Genomic DNA, 18,565 nt, shown 5'->3' on the forward strand with positions numbered 1-18,565 from the left:
CCCTGAGTGTTTGGAAGATCTTTGTCCCGTGGTGAATGAGAAAGAAGCAACTTTGTGTGTGGAGAATCAGAAAGAGAGATTAGACAACAACAATACATCTTGGAAATCAAACAGGGCACTCATTATTGGAACTTTTTCCAGGGAGGAGGTGCATCAATAAGAAAGAGTTTCTGGGAACTTTTTCCAGGGAGGAAGTGTATCACTTAGAAAGGGTTTTTGGGAATTTTTTCCAGGGAGGAGGTGTATCAATAAGAAAAGGTTTTTAGGAACTTTATCCAGGGAGGAGGTGTATCAATAAGAAAAGGTTTTTGGGAATTTTTTCCAGGGAGGAGGTGTATCAATAAGAAAAGGTTTTTGGGAATTTTTTCCAGGGAGGAGGTGTATCACTTAGAAAGGGTTTTTGGGAACTTTTTCCAGGGAGGAGGTGTATCACTTAGAAAGGGTTTTTGGGAATTTTTTCCAGGGAGGAGGTGCATCACTTAGAAAGGGTTTTAAGTGCAGGAGGTTTCTCTGTGACAATATAAAAATGAAGTGTGGTAGCGTGACCTTTTCAGAATGCATTTAAACTTCCTCTGCCCCCCTGGGCTATCCCATATCTGTGTGGTTCACATTACCCTGCTCCCAGAAACATTTTTTTCCCAACAGGAGGGCGTTGTTAACCCTCCTCCCTTCGTGGTGACTCCTCACAGAGCTCCAACCAAGCTCCTTTCCCCTTCTCCCCTTGCCCAACTGTTTAAAACATTCTGTTTTCCTTTTCCAGGTCGGAGGGGGTTGTATATTTAAATTTCTCACGCCTGTTAAAGCTTGGGCAGGTCCCGTTACAAAGTCAATACCCAGGAATGGAAAACATCTTCCAAAGTTTCAAGCAAATTCTGTCCAAATTTAGCAGGCGGCGTCCGACTTTGCTCCCCATCCATAAACTCCACGCGAACAGAAAGGGTTTGCTCCATCTGGATCCTGCCTGGGCTGTGATTGCAGATAAGTCTGGACCAAGAGGAGGGCTGGGGATTGGTTTGGGTTGCACATTTTCCCCTCTCACCTCTGACACGGCCAGCACACGATAACGAGAGGAGGGAGCTCCCCGAGGGACAGCGCTCGGGGTTGCGGAGGATTAAACGTTCTCAGGCACGGCTCCTTCCAAAGGCAGGAGCTGGGGAGGGCTCAGAGAGCCACAGCCTGCTGATTAAGGGCCTTGAAGGATTTTCCAGTCCCATCTCATGGAGCTACTTGCTGTACAACCACCCAAAGTGCGCTCTGACAGAGGCTGGGGTTTGCTATTTAAAGATCAGCCATGCAGAGGAAGGCTGAGAGATGTTTGCTTCACTTTGTCCTCTCGCTCAAGCTCGATTTTTTTTTTTTTTTTTGCTAATGTTTCAGGAATGTTTCCTTATCAGGATTATAAAAAATAAATACAGCCAGCACTTTGGCAGTCAAAAAAGAACAATATAGATTAGAAAATGATTTAGTGCCCTTATTTCACTAACTAACCCTGATCTCAGGAGTAATTATCCATGTGAGTAATTCTCCTGTGTGAAGATCTTTGTTGGAATCAGTGGAAGTGTTTGTGCAAGCAGAGTTACATAGCTGCACATTCAGGCCTCAATTTCCTCATGCTGAATCTAAGAACAGATTCTTTCCTTTACAACTTCTTTTTTCTGTGAAAAACAGTTCTCTTCAGAGGGTGAAGTTAAATGGAAATGCTGCATTTTTATGAAAATTCTCTGCATCCCTTAACTAAATGTTAATATAATTTGTTACATGGAGTTCCCCTCCAGATGTAGCTGTGCTTATCAGAAATTCTCAGTAGATTTCTGACTCTTATATGTAGCTCCTCTTGTCCATTTTCACAAATTTTGAGAACTTCATAGTTCCATTAAAACTAAAAGATTTTAGCCACTTCTCACCAGCCATTTATGGGATGATACCAGCAAAATTTGGTAGCCTAAAAATGCAGAAAAACATGAAAAAAACTTGCAAAACAAACTTGAAATCTGCACAAAGCTCAAAATGAACAGATGAAAACTGCATAATTAACAAATCAATTAAACAAATCACCAAAAGCACAATGTTTGCCAATGAAATGGGAGAAAATTCTGCTAAAACCACCAGAGACATCATATTGCTGCTGTTATAAATTAAATTATGCTGGGATTTGGGAGTGATAGACAGGTAAACAAGCCCTGGGTTTAAATATGTGAATTCTGGTGTTTTCCCCCGCAGAATTTGTGAATAAAACTACAGCAGCTACTTCAAAATGCTCCCTCTGCCATTGGAATAAGCTTTAAACTGTGATCCAGGGTGTCATGGCATGAGCTTCATGTTTCAGAAAGGCTTCCACAAACTTGGGCTCGTTATTCCACGACAATTTATTAACACTTTATTAACACATGAGTGCTTCAGGCCAAACAGAGCAAGGAGCCTGACCCTGCTCACTGACAGCATCCACACTTGGATACCAAGCTGGTGATTTCAGTGCACAATTCTGGGAGACTTCAGCTTAAAGGAAGAAAAACAACTTTAAAAGTCACCTCCCAATAAAAGGAGGTTAGGCAGGATTATTGTAAGGTCCCACCTGACTTGGAAATGTATAAATGTATGTATGTGCTTGGATAATTTTAGAATTTTTGTGAAGTGGAAAGGCACATTTTCAGATAAGTGCTAGGAACACTTGGCAAGCCCGTTTGAAACATGCTGTAAGATTTTTGGACATAGCTTGTATTTATAAACCACAAAAAAATACATTCTATCCCTTGTTTTGTCTCAGCATTAATGGTCAGCTGCACTGAGAATGTTTAGAAGAAACTCCAGCCACGTTTTGGAGGATAAATCTGGGAGCTGCACGTTCACCTCGCCGTGGGACAACTTTTTACTCTGATTACTTTAAATTTTCCCTGGTTGGAAGTCGAGAGAATCACCTGAGAAGTGACAGCAGCTCCTGTTGAAACAGCAAAGCTCTGTTTCAAAACCTCCTCTGTCCCAGAGTAATACAGATGCCTTTGGGGCTCTCCAGCATTTTCACAGAGAGCCCATTAACTTGGATCCAAATCCGTGCTTGGCCAGACGTTTCAAGTCCACAGAGAAAAGATCTGAAAAGCTTTATCTGAGCCTGATAACCATCACAGCTCAAGTATGGCTTGGCTCCTGATTTACATCATTGCAGAGGAAAGGAGAGCAGCCCAGTTGTGCTGATAAAGTTCTAGCAAAGTGAAACCAAATAAATCTCCGAGATGCCATCAGCTTGTTTGTTTGCTTGCTTGTTGTCCGATGACATCAGCCCAGTGCCCGGTTTATCTTTATTTTCACTTGAATTGGATCCTTGTCAGGCTTTGCCAGAGCTGTGCCAAAGGCACGTAGCAAAAACCACATAAAATCCATCCAGTTTGATGTTTTCTTTGTAAATGCTCTCAGATGGGCTTGACTCTGTCCCAGAGGATCGTTAAAGTTCCTGAACTTTCTGGGGCAAGCGCGACCAAGTTCAAAGCAAATCTGGGCTTGATTTATGGTTCTGATTGGAGACCAAGGAAAAGTCAAATTTACAGTCTGAGTTTTGTGTTGAGTTTCTTGTGCACTGTGAGTCTGAAAGTCGAAGGGAACGTCAGGGGGCTGGAAGTGCAGGAACACTGAGGCCATTGCTGGTACAGGGCTCAGCTGGCGAGGGCTGGCACAGCCCTGGAGCTCCTTGGCAGCTCACACAGCCTGAGCACTTTGCTCTGGTGCCAAACGAAGCAGCTTGCTGTTAGAAGTATTTTAAAGACGAAGAAAGTGACACTGGAACACGGTTAAACACTTTCTTTGGAGATAAGCTGGGGTGTTTCACAGGGGCTGGGCTGGTAGAACACAAGCTCCCACCACCCCAAGCATTTTGATGCATTCCAGGCTGAAGCAAGGAGCATTCATTATCTCAGAATCACAGGGATGAGACAGCTGGGCCTGGTAGAAAGGGCAGCAACAATCCTGCAAGATTTGGGAGCGTTTTGGAGGCACAGATGCCAGAAGTGGAGGGCTCAGGGGAAGTAGGTGTTGTGCCATTGTCACTTTTTACAGATGAAGCTCTCGGAGAACAATGCTCCAGCAGGAGCCACTGGGAGAGGAGCCAAGTGGAAATATCCCATCACAGCCAGTGTTTGCTGTGAGGCTGAAGCCTCAGTGCCTTGCCATGACTCCACTGACACAAAGTGCCTGGAACAAAAGAACAATGCATTCAGGCTTGGAAGAGTTCTCCCCGTCTGAATGCATAATAGCGCTTATTGGACAATGAACCCCTTGTAAGATCATGGAAAAACCATTGTGGAAGGGCTGGAATACCTTTCTGCTGCCAGCACTGGCCCAGATTAGTGCAGATTTTATTTCAAAGTGCTCCTGAGGGTTTGAATGTTCAGTTTGTTTCCGCAGGAATCACCCTGGTGTCAATGATTTTCTGCTAATCCCGATCCTCGCTTTGCTCTCAGATCCTGATACGAGTTAATTCCAAGACGATGAGTTCGAATCAATGTTTTTCTTGGAAAAAAAAAAAAAAAAAATGTTCCAAGTCACCAGCATTGCCACGAGTGCAGTTGTGGAGCACAATGAGGAAGTCTGTGTGAAGGAGCAGGGATTGTCCCAGGGGAAGGACACCCACGGCTCCAGCCCAGGAGTGAACTCAGCCTCAGGAGCCCAGCATTGCTCAGCATCCTCAGCAGCAATGGGCTGCCACAGCCTACAAAGAGTCATTGTACAAAACCATCCAAGTCATCCTGGGCTGGGAGAAATCTGGTAAATAAAGAAACTACACCAGGATCACTCACCAGGCTTTGAGAGACTGGAAACCTCTTGGATTTGTTTGGGCAGCACAGCAAAATACAAGAAGGTTTCCAAGTTGTGGCTTCAGGGCAACCTCAGTCAAGAGTTGGTTTTAATCCGTTTTTTCTTCCCCTTCCTTTAAAAAATTCCTTTCAAGAGTGGCATAAAGTGTGAAGAAGTTGACTTGTCAAAAATCTCCCTATCCAGTCAGCAGTAGGAAAGGACAGCCAGGGACAGCCACTTTTCCAGGACACTCACAGGTCAGATGTGGATGGGTCCCATAGCCCACAGCATCATTTCCCTGGTGGTGTTACAGCAGCAGAGCTGAGCTTGACCCATGGCATGGGAACAAAAAGGAAACAATTCCCTTTGGGTTTATTTTCTCCAGGAAATCCAGTCACTGGTGCAGGGTTTAAGAGCTCCTATAGGTGTGCATCATTTCCATCAGCTCCCAGCAATTAAATCCAGCTGCCAAATCCATAATTCCCCCAGATTTCTGCCATCCACTAAAAATGAGTGTGTGGAAGAAGGAACAGGAGCCAAGGGAGGCACACACCAAAGGACCAGGTGTGGATCAGTGCCCAGCTGCTGTTACCAGAACAGATCCTGTGCCTGCTGACAGCACACCTGCAAAGGCTGGGCTTTTCAACATTTCTTGTTAGCAGGAGGTGTGCTCTGGTTTGGATGCTGAGGGGGAAGGAATTGCAGAATCCTGACAGACAAATTCAGGACTTTTGCTGTCAGACATGATGCAAGTGGACAACGTTCTGCCTGTGCTGTGTGGGGAAGGAAAATGAAATATTGGACATGAAAGCATTGTGTCATTGGAGTTCTGCTAAATGAGTTGGACTGTGAGCACATCCAGACAAAAAATCTGTTAGTGCTTTTTGACTTGAGCAAATCCTGGTTTCATCTTTAACATTTTGGGGATTTAAATCCCCTTTACAGCTTTCTGAGGGAGCTGGACACACCTCTAGAGAGCTGGATACCAGCAGGAGCCTCAGAGAGTGCCAGGTGCAGGAGAAACACACCCAGGTGACAGCAAGGACAGGTTTGTCCACAGCCAGCTGTGTAAACAGAGGCTCTCCTGTGCTGGATCCAGCTGTGTCTTTTCCAGATGTGGCTGTGACCTTCTGCTCTTCACTGACCACATGGAGCTGCTGTCCATTTCCTAACCAGCAAAGTTCTCCAATCCATCCATTTTTAAATAATCTCCTTTCATACCTGGCCTGGATTTGGGAGAGCCTACATTGTGCCATGGGAGGGGAGAAAATTTGGAAAAATCTCATTATTTGCAGCATGAGGGCAAGGCACCAACTGCACACATCTGTTCTCACATTGCTCCACCTCGAACCTCACACATGACCCCAGCAAAATCAGCAAAATTGGTCTTTTGCAGAATTAAACATCATATCTAAAACTGAAACATTCTTGTTGCACTGAGCTGGATGGTTGGTTAATTCTCAGTCTCCAGATATAATACAAATCACTCGAGCTCTTTGGCATGAGTCATGGCTTGATTAATATTTTTGGCATTTTTAGTGGGACTCTTAAATAATAGAAGTGGCATCTGAATGGAAATTGGAACAGGCCAGTGAGAGGAACAGTGCTTTTAAGGCTTTGGAGAATTAGCAAAAGCCTTCAAAATGTCAGAAGTTGTTACAAATTTGAAACCAGTTGAGATCTTATTTTTAAAACGGTGTCTGAATTGATTTGTCCTTCATTTGTGTTTTTTTCCCTCCAGTTCTGCCATTCTAAGTTAGGGAGGCAGTAAAATTCCAAGAGATCCCACAAGCCACAGCTCCTGCCTCCATTTCCACCCAGCTGGGAGCAGGTCAGGTATGTTCCTCCCAGCACTGTTTATGATGCTTGACATTGTTACATCATCATTAAAAATCTCTTCACTGATGTGAAAAACACATTTTGGAGCTTTCTAGGCCATTTATTTTGTCAGCTCTGTGGGTATAGAGTGGACTGTCCTCCCTTCCAGGCAGTGCTGGTGTAACTGGATCCAAAGAAAATTCTTCAAACTTTATTGGGCACGGAAAACGAAAGTCAATTGGTTAAAAGAAAAGTGTTTATTATGTTTACTCTGGCATCCCAGCCATGCAGAATTATTAATCATTAAGATCCAGATATGTAGAGTTTGCTTTTTTTTTTTTCCCCCTTAAGCAGAGCTTTGCCAATTCATTAAACATTGTTAAGTTGAAATAAGCCTCAGCAAGAATGTTTTTACCTCATCTTTTAAAATTATTTTCTGTTATCACGCTGCACTTGCTGAGCTCCATACTCACCACTCTGCTCCTGAGAGTTGAAACACTTCTTCCACTTGTCCTGGATAATTCCTGAGGAGTCCTAAAGATCCACCAATTCCCATTGATCTCATCTTGAGCTGAGCCCAGCTGAAACCACAGAAAAGTGCAGATTTTTCTCCCTTATCCTCCTTTTGTAAAATAAATCAGCACCAATGTGATCCCTCTATACACAGGGCACATCAAACAAAATAAAATCACGGATTCAGCCCCAATGAATCATCCTGGTTTCACTGGATCTCTGCTGAAAAGTTTTCTCTCAAGAGCCACTCTTTAAACCTCACCAGCAATCAGAGCCTTGCACTTCCAGTCCTGGCACAAATTCCCTCTCAGAGTGGCCCCAGTTATCCCTCAGGCTGATGGTCCAGTGCATCACAGTCCTGCTAACAGGAGATTGGCACCATTCCCCCAGCTCTGTTTTAACAGTGACAATATAACTGCTGAAACAATATTTTGGTTCCACTGACGTATGCAAAACGCTCTGGCCAGGGCTGCAGGAGCTCCATTCCCCCTTTCCCAGCTGATAGCTCTGAGATCTCCTGCAGTTTTCCCTCATCAGGGATCATCCTTTGGCCATTCCTCGGAGATGTCCTTGGAATGTGGGAGCAGGAGCAGAGGAATTACAGGGTCCTGAATAAACTGGATTAATAACAGCCTGATCCATGTGGGAGCTCTGTCCCTGGGGATGGGTTCACACTGAAGGGTCTTAAAAAACATCACTCAATAATGGGAAAAGTTCAGTCAAAAGCCTGAAAAGATCATTGATCCTTCCTAGAGGTGTCCCAGTTTGGACTTTGGATTCCCTTCTCTGATATTCAGATTTCACACTAAAATTTGAACATCCTGGGTAACACTGGCTTTAGATAAATGTTGATCCTGTACAAGCACTAAAAAGAGCAAGGTTTCCTCTCCTCTCTGAATGCAAACTAAAAGATTCCTCTTCCCAAAAACATGTCCCCCACAGTGGTGGCCAACAATGGCACCTCCACGTTGACATAACCAGACCTGACAGCGCCCAGTAAGGACATAATTCAGTGCTACATTGGATACCCTGCAAAAAACCTCCAACCATGACCTCGCCTTCCTCCCTCCCCTCCTTCTTTCCTGAGGAGGGCTGGATCTGGGAATTAGAAAGCAGCATGGGTGGTGACCCCCTGGTGCCAGGACTGTCATGAAGAATAATCCAGATGTTGTGTCTGTGCATGTTGGGAGGTCCCAGCCCTGAACACCACGAGTGTTTCCCAGCCTGCCCAGCTCAGCCTGCCCAGGAGAATCATTTAGGAAGGAAGAAATGCCTGGGAAGCACAGCCAAAAGGGAATGCCCTGGTGCTTTGTTTTCAGATGCAAAGCCAGCCAGGCCAGGTTTGTCACCTTCTGGGAAATCCTCACAAACACCAACAGCAGCTGTGCTGTGACAAAATTCATTGTTCTACCAGCAGGGAGCCACCAGTTCATGTCCTTGTGCTCTGCCACCAGCTGAGAATCCCTTTGCCAGTAACTGGTGCACCAGAGAAAACCAAGGGCCGTGGCTGGATTTGTTCCATGGCTAAACTTGGAATAATTTCCTTGGTAGAAGGATGTGGAGCACTGGGAGCAGCTCCCACTGTGTGGAGCAGGCAGCTGTTTGGGATCTCACAGGGCAGACATGAGCAGGTATCTCCCCCCACTTTCCACCATCCATCACCGAGCTTCACTGGCCACTCGCATTTTTGTTCTCTAATTAAAGCTTCTGTCAGGTACTTTTAAATTATAGCCCCGATTAGGGACTTTAGATCCAAATTCAGCAGGCTTTGGAACCTGCCATTTTATTTAATTACTTGCAGTAAATTATTTTGACACCCTCAATTACCAATGTCCATCACCTCAGCCCGGAGACGATGAGTGCGAGGAATTTGCCATTTGATCTGTTTTGTCTGCTGGAAGGGTGTAAAGTAGACAAAAAATTCCACCTCTGCACAAACCCAGTGAGAATGTCCAGCACACAGATTAGAAAATATTAATAATTTCCTTTAGTTTATTGATATTTGGTTCCTGAAGCTAAGGGTGTGTTTTGAATTAATAAAACCATTGCACAGTGGAGCAGGTTGCTGGTGGAAGGACAGGATGGTCTTTTCTGGGTGTGATGTGATTAAACCACTCTTTTAGATAAAGAATTGCTCCCTGAGAAGCTCATTGAGGTGTTAAATATTTATCCATCTGCAACAGCCAAGTCCCCATTTCATCCACCCATTCCCAGCCCTGAAATTCCCTTTTTGGGGAGGAGTTTCTCTGGGAACATCCCAAAGGACACTGAGTGGGGATCATCCTGTGAACTTCATGCTTGGCTGTTTCATTAAACTCCAGCATTCTCCCTCACTTTAACAACCCTGGGGGTGTTGATGATGCAGCTAATTAGCCATGTTCTCTAATTTATTAAAATCATAAATATTTCACTTCAAGGCTTTCTTGGAGGGGAGGGAGAAGAAGGGGCTGGGAAGGTTAAAGGGAGACAACTGCATGAAATTCTTTGGCTGATTAAATGTCCCATAAGATGCAGCAATATTTAACCTCTCCTAAGTGATTTGGTGGCACATCAGACTTGGCACCTCCTTCTTCACCCTGTTTGTTTTTAATTATGCCCATTATTTTATTTACCAAGGGTGACTTTAGGATCTGGTATGGTTGGCTGGAAAAGCCAAAGAGCACAAAATCATTCCGGTGTCAGAAGCTCAAATAAAGGTCAAAGGAACAGCAAAGCCATAAAAAAAAGATGGAATTAGGAAGATGTAATATATTTGTCTACTGTGGAACTGTAGAAGAATTTTTAGTACAGTATGTACAGAGCCTTATGGGGTTTTTTGGAAGCAATCTGATATCCAAACCTTCCTTCTAACTAATAGATCTGCATATTTGCTGCCTGAAGTAGATCATCTTCACTTTTAAAGAAAATTATGGCCTCAAAAACTTCATATTTCCACCATAAAATTCATATTGTGACCATTGCAGACGTCACCAAGGGCAGCAAAGGAGCCCAAATCCTGATAAGGAAGAAAAATTATTTTCCATCGCTCACCACAACTGCTTAAAGTTTCAGAGGTTAATTTAGACTGCAACTGCAGTCCTTGTTTTCTTGGGGAGGTTCCATGCCCGTGGTCATGTGGAGATTGTAGACTCTGCATGGGAAACCATCGATGTGGAGCACTCTGCACTCTGGGTCGCTGTGGGGAGTGAATTTGAAGCTGTCAGGAGCAGCAAAGTGTGCCTCAGTTTCCCTGGGCACAGTGGGGTCGGATCCTTCTGGCTTGGACTGGGGGGAAAAAGGAACATTTGGGAATGACAAAGCTGGTGGTGCTCAGGGGGGAAAAAAATGAATATTTGGGAAAGACAAAGCTGGTGGTGCTCAGGTATCTCAGCTTTTATCAGCTGCAGAAACCTGCAGCCATTGTAAATCATAGAGGAGGAGGAGGAGAGGAGGAACTGGTGCTGGAATGTGAGAGGTGAGATAAAATAAATGGAAAACACCAGGGATAAAACCCCAGCTCGGTGCTGAAGCCAGGGATGCGATTTCCCAGCAGATAAAGGGGCACACAAAACGATGCTCAAACACCTGGGACTGCCTGTCCCCAAAACGGTGCTCAAACATCTGGGATTACTGTTCTCAAAACGATGTTCAAACACTTGGGATTATCTGTCCTCAAAACGATGCTCAAACATCTGGGATTGCCTGTCCTCAAAATGATGTTCAGCATCTGGATTATCTGTCCTCAAAACGATGCTCTAACATCTGGATTATCTGTCCTCAAAATGATGCTCAAACACCTGGGATTACTGTTCCCAAAATTATGCTCAAACATCTGGGATTGCCTGTCCCCATAACGATGCTCAAACACCTACGATTACCTGTGCTCAAAACGATGCTCAAACACCTGGGATTACTGTCCCCAAAATTATGCACAAACATCTGGATTATCTGTCCTCAAAACTATGCTCAAACACCTGGAATTATTGTCCCCAAAACGATGCTCAAACATCTGGGATTACTGTCCCCAAAACGATGCTCAAACATCTGGGATTACTGTCCCCAAAACGATGCTCAAACATTTGGGATTATTGTCCCCAAAATGATGCTCAAATATCTAGATTACCTGTCCTCAAAATGATGCTCAAACATCTGGATTACCTTTCCTCAAAAGGATGCTCAAACACCTGGGATTATCTGTCCCCAAAACGATGCTCAAACACCTGGAATTACCTGCCCTCCTTTTCCCCCCTTCCAAATATCCCAGCGTGGGAGATGCCGGAGATGCATTGCGCTTTGTGGGGCAGATGCAATCTGTTCCTCATTGTCCCGTAATAGCTCGATTATCTGCGGGTGAAAATGCAGAGTGGTTGTGCCCAACGAGCCATGAAATTGCCACTGCTCCGAGGAACATTCATCAGCAGCCCCTTAGAGCCAGCGGGGCAGGTATTCATCCAAAACCGGGATGCTGGAATGCTCCGGGGATGCTCCCGAGATGAACTTTCCAAGGAAGAAGTGAACCCTGGAAGGCGATGCACAGGAAAACCTTCCTGGGGAATTGCGAGATAAATGCCTGCAGAGCCTGAGGAACACATTAGGAACTTTGCTGGAGGGTTGTTGGTTTTTTTTAGAGAGGAAATTTGGGTAGAACCATTAAGCTGAAGCTGTTGTGTATTTTGTGTCAAACCCACGGTTAAAATGTGAGCGAGCAGCTCCTAGAGCTGCACGAGCAATCCGGACACAGACAGGCGTCCCTGGGGTGGATTCCTCTTTAATCACCCTGGCCCCAAGCTTAGGAACTAATTTATAAACTAAATCTAATTCCTTCTTGGAAGCTGCTGCCCGAATCTCTTTCTGCCAGGAGTTCCCACAGAGCCGGGCTGAGGATCCTTCCCCAAGCTGTGATGGCTGAGCCACCCCATGGGGTCAGGTATTCATCCCAAAATCTCAATTTTATCTAAAATCACCGTCAGAAGAGAAGCAGAAGCTGCTCCACCCTGCAGGAGCAGTTTCAGGAGCTCCAACGTGGGCATGGATACGGTTTTATCAAATAAATTAATATATTTGCACCTCAAAATATAAGAATGCTGATTTCAGCTGAATTGAGTTTAAAAGTACAAATCCATCCCAAGTCCCACTGCCGGTGCAAGGGCTGGGATTTTGCCTGGTGCTTTTATCAGCTGAGCCAGTCCAGCAGGAGCTCGGTGAGCTGGATAAATTGGGAGAGTTGAAATTTGTGGGGGCAAAAGACTCTGGAAATAAATAGGGAGAGAGTGGGGTTTGTGAGCTCCTCCCTTCCTGCTCCAATCCAGGAGTTTCGAAACTTGAGACAGGGAATCCTACCGGGGCCTTGGAGGAAAGGAATTTACTCCCACCCATCCTGGGTTCAGCCTAACTCCTCATTTTTTTTTGTTATTTGAGCTTTCAGCCTGGAAAAGTGTCTGCAGATTTTCTGCCCAGAGATTCATCCCACCCTAACCCTGTGCTCCTCTGCCACCTGTGACAGGAGCTCCCACAGCTCTGACCCCAGAGCATCCCCACACGTGGGGACAAAAATTCTGCCACTGGCAGGAATTTCCTGAATACCAAGGACACAGGGATCCTCTGCAAAAAAACTTCCAGGAATTCAGTTCAATAAGTTTTCTCCACACCATGTTATTAACTGAAGTGTCCAGGGTTGGAGATGGATTTTTCCTTAACAGGGAATTGGAAATAGCTGGGACACTGCTTTGAATTTTGCTATCCATCCAAAGCTCTGGGCTGTGCTGTGCCATTAAATGAGTGGTCACTGCCAGATCTCTGGCTGGATTCTAACAGTCCCTTCTGATGAGTGTTTTATTAACTGGAGAAATGATGAGATTTTGTGGTAATTCCAAATCTTGTGACGGTTTGTTGAATAAATCAGATTTTACAAGGCTTGGCGCCCATTTATCCAGTTTCCATCATCCAAATTGTCGTGGGGTGGATTGTACCCAGGGAGAAGTGTAAGACAAATGCCTTAATTTCTCTTTAGCTTTTCAGTCCTTGGTGTTACATTTGTGCTGGAGCCTGCTGCTGTGTGATGAGGAAGTGTTGTGGCCTCTGAATATAAGAACACTGTCCTCTGTTGATCAGAAAGGAAACAACTGCTGCTCATACAGCAGGAAACACTGGCAAAAAAAAAAAATAATCCCACTGAGAAAATCAACCTGGCTCTCAAAATTCCCTTTCAAGGCTATTCACAGCCTGAGACACCTTTGGAAGTCTGTGCACACTGGGACTTGGGGGCTCTTAGATCATTCATAAATCACATATCACACCTACTTGTGTGTTTTGGCAAAAATAGTGATGCATGGGATTGATGCAGAGCTATTCATAGTTCAGGCTTTAGTGGACAGAAAAAGAAATGTCCCACTCCCTAAAAATGGTGCTGGAAAGAGAAGTGAAAATGAGGTGAAATGAGTCAAAATGAGCAAAATAAAGTGCATTTTGGGAAAATCCGGGCCTGGTCATTAAACACAGCATCTCAGCTTTTTTTTCCTTTTTTTCTCAGTACATCCCCCCACTCCAGCAGCTCTCTCTCCCCTTGACAAGCAAGAACCCCAAAGGCAGATGGATTTTCTGGGCAAAGAGGCGTGAGCAGCTGAATCAATAGCTGGGTGTTATCCCAGCTTGGGAAGCTCCGCGGCTCCGGGAGGAGGAGGAGGAGGAGGAGGAGGAGGAGGAGGAGGAGGAGAAGGCAGCAGGGATGCTCGCCTGAGAGCATCCTCGCAGCAGCAGCAGGATAACGGCGCTGTGAGATGCTCTGTAATTAGCAGCAGTTAATTAGCAGGGTAAAGCTGACGTGCACGCTCAGGCTCAGCTCTGGCAGGATAACGCTGCTGTTAAAAGGACAAAGTTTAACTGTTCGGCGAATTGTCGGGGCCACGCCGGAGGGGATCGCTGTGGGCTGCTGCCCTGGGGGCACTCCGCCTGATTCTGCCCCTTTTTCCAGAAATATCCCTGTCCCTTTTTCCAGGGCCATTCCTGTCCTTTTTCTAGAACTATTCCTGTCCCTTTATCCAGGGCCATTCCTGTCCTTTTTCCAGGACCATTCCTGTCCCTTTATCCAGGGCCATTCCTATCCCTTTTTCCAAGGCCATTTCGGCTGATTCCTGTCCTTTATTCCAGAACCATTCCTGTCCCTTTTTCCAGGACCATTCCAGCCCATCCCTGTCCCTTTTCCCATGGCCATTCCAGCCCATCCCTGTCCCTTTTCCAGGGCCATTCAAGAACTATCCCTGTCCCTTTTCCAGGACTATCCCTGTCCCTTTTTCCAGGACCATCCCAGCCCATCCCTGTCCCTTTACCCATGGCCATTCCAGCCCATCCCTGTCCCTTTTTCCAGGACCATTCCAGCGCATCCCTGTCCCTTTTCCAGGGCCATTCAAGAACCATCCCTGTCCCTTTTCCAGGACCATCCCTGTCCCTTTTCCAGGACCATCCCTGTCCCTTTTTCCAGGACCATTCCAGCCCATCCCTGTCCCTTTCCCAGGACCATCCCTGTCCCTTTCCCAGGACCATTCCAGCCCATCCCTGTCCCTTTTCCCAGCGCACTGTCCGTGATGCTCCGGCACAGAGAGCAGAGCACAGCCGGAGCCAGGAGAGGAATTGGGCTGGATCGCAGCTCCTGATCCCCGTGGGAGCAGGAGGAGAGGTGTGTGTGCAGCAGGATGGTGAACTCGCTGTGGGGACAGGCTGGAGAACACACGGTCCTTTCTGCCTTCTCCAAATTTCAGCCTGCAGGGGCTACACCCATTTACACGAACCACAGGAGCATCCTCGGGTGTTTCTCGCCACTCACTCGCAAGGATGGTGTTGTCAGAACCCCGGTGCAGCTGAATTGTTGCCTAAATCCTCAAGAAGAGGAGCAAACTGAGATTTTTTTAAGGAAACACCAACTTGGGGGATGTTTTCCTCCTTCACCTGACATTGCAGCGCCGCATTTTGTTCTGCAGACATAAAAGAGGCGTTGAGTCGAAAAATCAAATCAAATCAAAGCTGGAATTCTCACCACAGCCAAGAGCTGCAGCTTTAAGGTTTAAGGTTTTTGCAATGCTCTGTAGGACCATATGGCCCCTGCCATGGACTCACTAATTAAATCATTCCAATTAACCACAGAGCACCTCCGAGGTTCAGCAGCTCCAGGGTTCAGAGACCTTTGTGCCTCAGGATTTTGGGGTTGCACGGGCTGAGCCTTGCAAAGCTCAGCTTTCAGGCATTTCCAGGCAGGAACACGCTGAGGTGTGGTTTTTAACTTCTTTTTCATGGCCCTGACTATGATTAAACATCCCTGACAGTGTCCAAGGCCAGGCTGGATGGGGCTTGGAGCGACCTGGGATATGAGATGAGCTTCGAGGTCACTTCCAAACCAACCAATTCCATGATTTTTTGATCACTCTCAATTCCCTTGGCTGTTTTCCTCAATGTTTTAGGCTCAGGCTGAACTTGTCACAGCTCTTCCCTCATGTTTTACCTGGATGTGACAAGGAAGGCAATGACACCATCACTTAGCACTCTCTCAAAGTCAAATCTTGCTCTAAATTAGTCACTTGAAAGGAACGGCCCAGCACTCAGCTGGCAAGAACCTCTGGGACAAAAATTTTCCATGTGCTATTTTTACTATGAAATGGGCCCGACAGCAAAGACTGGGACAGGCTTTTGTAGCAAAGAAGGAGGCACAGATGCCAGCTGTCCCTATTTAGGAAGGATAGTTTCTCTTTTTTTTTTTTTCCTTTTTTATTTAAGAGCAAAATATCTCTGATTTTTCCATTCTGTCCTTCTGTGAAAGCTCTCACGGTCCAAAATATGTCAGTGCACTTTAAAGGTGTGTTGCTATTTCACTCTGCTGAAAATGCCTTTTTATAGTTTCCAAAATGCCATGGAAAGCCTGGAAGAGGGCAAAAATAAGAGGTGTGCTTTCTAGCATGAAATTACAAATAAAACAGAGATGTCAGTGGGTTGGGAGCGGATCTTGCTGCACAAACCTCCCAGAAATCCCAGGCTCCAAGCCCTTAAATCAATTGGCCATTAAATAAATCGAAGCCAAGTGACTCAGACAGGCACAAAAATCCCAACAAATCCAAGGAAACTGAAAGTGTGGAGGTCAGAGAGCCCCCACGGCTCCGTGTGAGACCAGCCAAGCTTCTCCACGCAGAAATTGGAGCAAATTTCCCATGAAGGCTCAGGATGAGGAGAAACTCTTCACTTTCTCTTTTGGTTCCTTTTCCCTGCGTCAGCTGTGGGATCTCTGCCTCCCTGACCCCAAAGCATGGGAGAATCTTTCCATCTCCTCCTACCAGGCAAGGAAATGACTCTTTCACCAGCGAAAAGCAACTTTTCCAGTTTGCTGGGAAGGCTGGTTGGGGTGTCCACCCACTGCAAAGTGAAATCCGAGCTGTTTTGACTGGACACTGAGTCCCCAGGGCTCGTGTTCTGATGAAGTGCAATCGCTGAGGGGGAAAAAAAACATTTCTGATGCAAACACTCTCGCTGGTGGCTGTGAAACTCCTCCGTGGAAATGCCACGGCTGCTGGAAATGTGCAGCTCCCACGGGATTTGCTGCCAAGAAATTCCTTTTTAAGGAAGGATGGAGGAAAAGAAAAGCGAGGCTGGAGCGGATTTATCTCCAACGTCAAAGGAACGCTCCTGTCAAAGTTTGGGGTTGGTTCTCCCAGTGGCTGCTCTGGGACAAACTGGGAATAGTGGGAGGAGCAGGAATTCAGGAATTCAGATGTGATGTGTAAAAATGTGTTAAATATTGGAGATCCAAGGGAAGGGAAGGGAAGGGAAGGGAAGGGAAGGGAAGGGAAGGGAAGGGAAGGGAAGGGAAGGGAAGGGAAGGGAAGGGAAGGGAAGGGAAGGGAAGGGAAGGGAAGGCAAGGCAAGGCAAGGCAAGGCAAGGCAAGGCAAGGCAAGGCAAGGCAAGGCAAGGCAAGGCAAGGCAAGGCAAGGCAAGGGGAAAGAGGAAAGAGAAAAAATGGAAAAGGGAAAAAGAGGGGAAAGGGGGAAAAAGGGAAAGGGAAAAAGGGGGGAAAGGGAAAACAGGGAAAACAGGGAAAAAGGAAAAAATGGAAAAGGGGAAAAAAGGGAAAACAGGGAAAAGGGAAAAGGGAAAAGGGAAGGGGTTTTTGCAATGCTCTGTAGGAACTTCTGGCAGCAGCCCTGCCTCTCCTGGGGTCCCAGGTTGCCATCAGCAGTTCTGCCAGCTGGAAGGATGCAGCCCCATTTCCAAGCAGTGTCTGTGGATCCAGACTGATTCCATCAACCCAGAAATAGCCAGGGCAGGCTGGGTGAGGCAGCATCCACCTTCCTGTCCATGGCATCCCTGCCTGCCCAGCTCCAGGGAACCTCCTGAAATCCTCATTTCTTCCTTGCCTTCATGCAGATTGGGAGAAATCCTTTCCTTCTCCTCAACAGTAGCATAAAGAAAAAGGAAATAAAAAACTTGTGCTTATTCCTAGGAGCCAAGCCAGCCCCAGCTCCTTTGGCACCAGGGAATCCCTCGGGAGAGCGAGGTCTGTGAATCATTTGCAGTCATTTTAAGGAACTGTGTCATGGGACAGACCGAAATATGAGGCAGCTCCATCGATTTGCACAGACATTTCTAGCCCAGCTTACAGAGGGAGTGAAAGTCCCCTGGGAATGTGTCCCAATATTGCTTTTCATGGCACTCCCTGGGGCTGGGAACTGCTGTGCCCTGGGGGATTTCTCACTGCAACTCAAAATCGTGGAGAGTTGGTGCCCAGTGGTGCTGGGATAAACAGCAGGAATCATTCCATGATTTTTTTTTTTTTTTTTTTCCATTTCATGACAACAGGTCACCCCACGGGGCTGCTTGGAAGTTGCAAAATTCCCATAAATCATGCAAACATTTTGCTTCTTCTGTCTCTTTCTCCCTGTCCTTTTTCTCTGCATTCCTCTACAATAAACAGAGCCAAATGGATTTTTTTTTTTTCTTAATCTGCAGGGAAAAATGACCAATTTTGCTTGCAGGCTGAGAACTCTTGCCAGCTTTCAGCTGGAATGGATTTCCACCACTTTCCTTAACCCCCAAACAAGAACTCTTCCCTTTCCTCAGTCGTCTTCTAAGAATAATGATAGAAAATAATGATAGAAAATCAGAATCCAAACAGGCATTTTTAAAAACTTGCATAATGCATTTTTAAAAAATCAGTATTTGCTAAAATCAAGATTCTTTTCCATAGCAAAAAGCAGAGAGACTGTAGAGCTGATAGAATGCAAACACTGAAAGAATCATCCCAGATTTGCAGGGTTTAAAATCCAATATTTATTTCTGCTGCTGTCCCAGACACTCTTGCAAAAGCTGCAATTTGAGTCAAATATTTCCATGCATTGCAGCAGGTCTCCTGTGTCCCCTGGGCTTGGGACCAGTTGGATTTTCACTCAGACTGGTGAGTTCCCAGCTCTGGATGTTTCTGAATGCACAAGCAGGGAA

The sequence above is a fragment of the Catharus ustulatus genome, chromosome 11, assembly GCF_009819885.2.
Source record: "Catharus ustulatus isolate bCatUst1 chromosome 11, bCatUst1.pri.v2, whole genome shotgun sequence".
Classification (NCBI taxonomy): domain Eukaryota; kingdom Metazoa; phylum Chordata; class Aves; order Passeriformes; family Turdidae; genus Catharus; species Catharus ustulatus.